Source organism: Onychostruthus taczanowskii, unplaced genomic scaffold (genome assembly GCF_017590055.1).
Source record: "Onychostruthus taczanowskii isolate IOZ18803 unplaced genomic scaffold, ASM1759005v1 scaffold10, whole genome shotgun sequence".
Classification (NCBI taxonomy): Eukaryota; Metazoa; Chordata; class Aves; order Passeriformes; family Passeridae; genus Onychostruthus; species Onychostruthus taczanowskii.
Window position 1 is genome coordinate 2,427,206 of NW_024496526.1, and position 3,475 is coordinate 2,430,680.

A 3,475-nucleotide genomic window follows, 5' to 3' on the forward strand; every position below is an offset into this window, starting at 1 on the left:
CATCCCCCCCACTTCACTCTCCTCTTTATTTTGTTGGTCTTTATGTCTTGAGCTGGTGATGTTGGTTTGTCTCTCTTCAGATGCTGTTTGGTTCTTCAGGCATCAAGCACTGGACACGGTGGCAGGAGAGGGATGGGAAAGCAGGAGAACCTGTAGCTATGAACCCTGTTAGTTTTGTCTCTGAAGATGGGATGTAGCTCTTGGTTTGAATCAAGCAGTGGTGGATCAGACAGAAGTGCCCTGCTAGATTCCCTCTGTGTCTGCTTTACACCATGCAAATGGTTTATAAGAATCCTTTCTCCTGCTCAGTGGGGCTCTGAACAGCCCTGTTATTTGTTTAGCTTATCTTTAAATTGCCAGATTAAGATGCTGGGACTGGGTTTGGTTAACTCTTTGGGTGCTGTGCTGGACAGGAAAACCTTCAGCTCTTTAAGCTACAGGAAGCCTGGCTGTGCACAGAGGAGTGAAAAATTCCTGCTGCTTGGGGGACCATTTGAGAAGTTTTATTAACATCACCTAACATTTCATTTTTATTCGGATGCAGAAGAGGAAAAAGATAGTGACAGTTCAGAGGGTGCTGAGACAATCAAGGAGCCATCTTCTCCACCCTACAGCACTGGTGATACATCCTGTCAGGAACATTGTGGCCAGCAGGAGCAGGGCAGTGACTGTCCCCCTGAGCATTGCTGAGGCACCTCCAGTCCTGGGGACAGTCCTGGTCCCCTCCCAACAAGAAAGACATTGAGGGGCTGGAGCATGTTCACAGAAGGGAACAGAGCTGGAGAAGAGGCTGGAGCAGCTGGGGGGGCTCAGCCTGGAATAAAGGAGGCTCAAGGGGAGACCTTCTGGCTCTGCACAACTCCTGACAGGAGGGGACAGCCAGGTGGGGGTCAGGCTCTGTTCCCAGGGAATAGGATGAGAGGGAATGGCCTCAAGTTATGCCAAGACAGGTTCAGATCAGATATTGGGAAAAATTATTCACTGAAAGGCTCAGGCATTGGCACAGCTGCCTGGGGCAGTGGTGGAGTCACCATCCCTGGGGAGATTCAAAAGACATGTGGATGTGGCACTTGGGACATGGGCTAGTGCTACATTAATGGCAGGACTTGAGGATCTTTTCCAGCACAAATGATTCTGTGATTGTAACACGGACTGAAGCAATTAAAACCTTTGGTGATTTGTGCTGTGAGCAGCACAGCAGGTCAGTATGGTATCCTGCAAGCTGCACACCTGATAAAGTGCCTAAAAATAAGAGTGTTGATACAATGAGCTGAGGCTGGATGCTGGTTTGTAACCTTTGCTGCACTGAGAAGCAGAGAGTGCTTGGAGTGAGCTGGCTGTGAACTGTCTGACACATCTTTAACCTCCCCATCCTGTGAATGCTCCAGGAATCCCAGCAGCCCTTCAGGTGCTCATTTTTTGCCATGAGGGATTTGTGAATAAAATGTCCAATAAGATGTCTGTTACTGGAGTGCACACCTACCCTGTGTGCCTGTGCCCATCAAACATGCTGAGAGCAGGTGATGGTCCTGGGATGCAGGAAGGAGCAGCAGGATCAGGAGGGTGCTTTGGCCCAAATCTCACATGTTCACGCTGCTTTGTGTGAGCCACTGGATCCTCACCTCTGGGACTGAGCTCTCCCTTTTATTTTGCAAACATCTGCAGGGAATGCTGGTGTGTGAGGATGGTATTCCTGGCTAACAGAGCAGATCCTAGGGGGAAAAGGTGGATGTATGGCATCATGTTGATGAACACAAACTGAAGTGCTGACAGGAACACAGGCAAGTTGCTCTAAAGTTGGTGTCTGGATGATGATTCTGTGTCTGAAAAAACAACAGAGGCTCTTTGCTAAATAGTTTCCTGTAAACAATGCTGCTTTGTGCAGAAAATTGATCTACTGGATTTAATTTTTTTTTTCTGGGATCTTATTTACAGCTGCCTGACCTTATTTTGCATTAGGTTCCTGGGGTTTTGTGGGGGAGTTGTTAATTTTTCTCTACAAACTTTGTGTGCTGAAAAGCCATTGGTGACAAACAGCGTGGCTTCCTCTCCTGCCCTGCCCAGTGAAGTCAAACCTATATTCTCCAGGGCAGAAGATGGAAAAAAAATATTTATGGAGAGTGAAATGCAGTTTGAAAGGACATTCCAGAGACCTCGTGCTTTCAACTTGGACAGAATCCCTCTCATGTCTGGTGTGGGACACTGAAACTGGGCTGGCCATGAAGTGGTTCAGGGGGCCAGACTGAGAACAGTTTTCTCTTGTCCAGACTTGCTGCTAAGACCATCGAGAGTGTCTTGGGTAGGCTCCAGGTCTGTGATTTATGGTAAACCACAAGCCAGGAATCTGCACTCTAAGCTCCTTGAGCAGCAACTGTTTAAAACATTATGGGAAGAAATGGCCACTGTTTCCAAGAGAGAAAACTTGGGAGCCATTAATAATGTTTAGCACTTCTGAAGTTATTAATTAATCTTCCTGCTCTTGTTGTGAAGTGAGTCAGAATTATTCTTACTGTACAAATAAGGTCTGCATGGAGCTTAAATAGATTTCCTTAAGAGACACAGTCAATGTGCATTAAGGGTGCAGCACAGGCCTCCAGAATCCCAGCACTACGTGAAACAGACCCCTCCAGGATCCAGAGGTGAGAAAAAGTACCTGCTGGATTTGGATGAGGCAGTAAACACAAACTTACAGCACCTTCAAGGGGCTCTGCCCAACACCCTGCTCAGCTGAAAGTTCCTCCCAGGGCAGTTCTAGGTCAGCCCAAACCTTACCCACTGAAATCATGTTGTTTCCCAATAACTCCTGGGTTCCAAAATTCCTGAGATTTCAGAGAATCTATGGAAGCTTGGCTGCTTGTTGGAATTATCCTGCACTAAGTCCTTTCCAGTTGGTTTTCCCCCCTATTGCTCAGGAAGAAAAGGATGCTAAAACCTGTTTTGCTCTCTACCCAGAACTGCTCACCTCCTGATGCTTCTGGGTCTTTCTCCTTCATCAGCAGGAAGGTTTTCTTCCAGGAAAAAAAAAAAAAAAAAGTCATTTGTTCTCTCTCTGTTTTCAGAATCATATTTTGTTTCTCTGTTACCTCCCTTTACACTTCACCTGCATCTTCCCTGGGGCACTCCATGGCTGATGTTGTGGTTTGATGCAGCCCAGGCCAGGAGACAATTTTCTCTGCATTCTCCCAGGATAACCCAGTGTTCCTTGGTGCTGGAGCTCCTTCTAGCAAGAATTTAATCTAAAATCACAAAACCCTTCCCATCACATCCCTCCTGGAACTGGTTTGACGTGCAAACAAGTGGGAATAAGTAAAGTCTGCCATTAAGTCCTGGCAGAAATGGAAGAGCTGGCAGCAGCACAGGGACCAAAAGCTTCAGTGAGTACTTAAATTTGTAAAGACTCCTGATGGTCCCATTGTTAAATCTATTTACAGCAGCAGGAAAGATGAAAAATTAGGACAAGAAGCAGTTTCCTTGT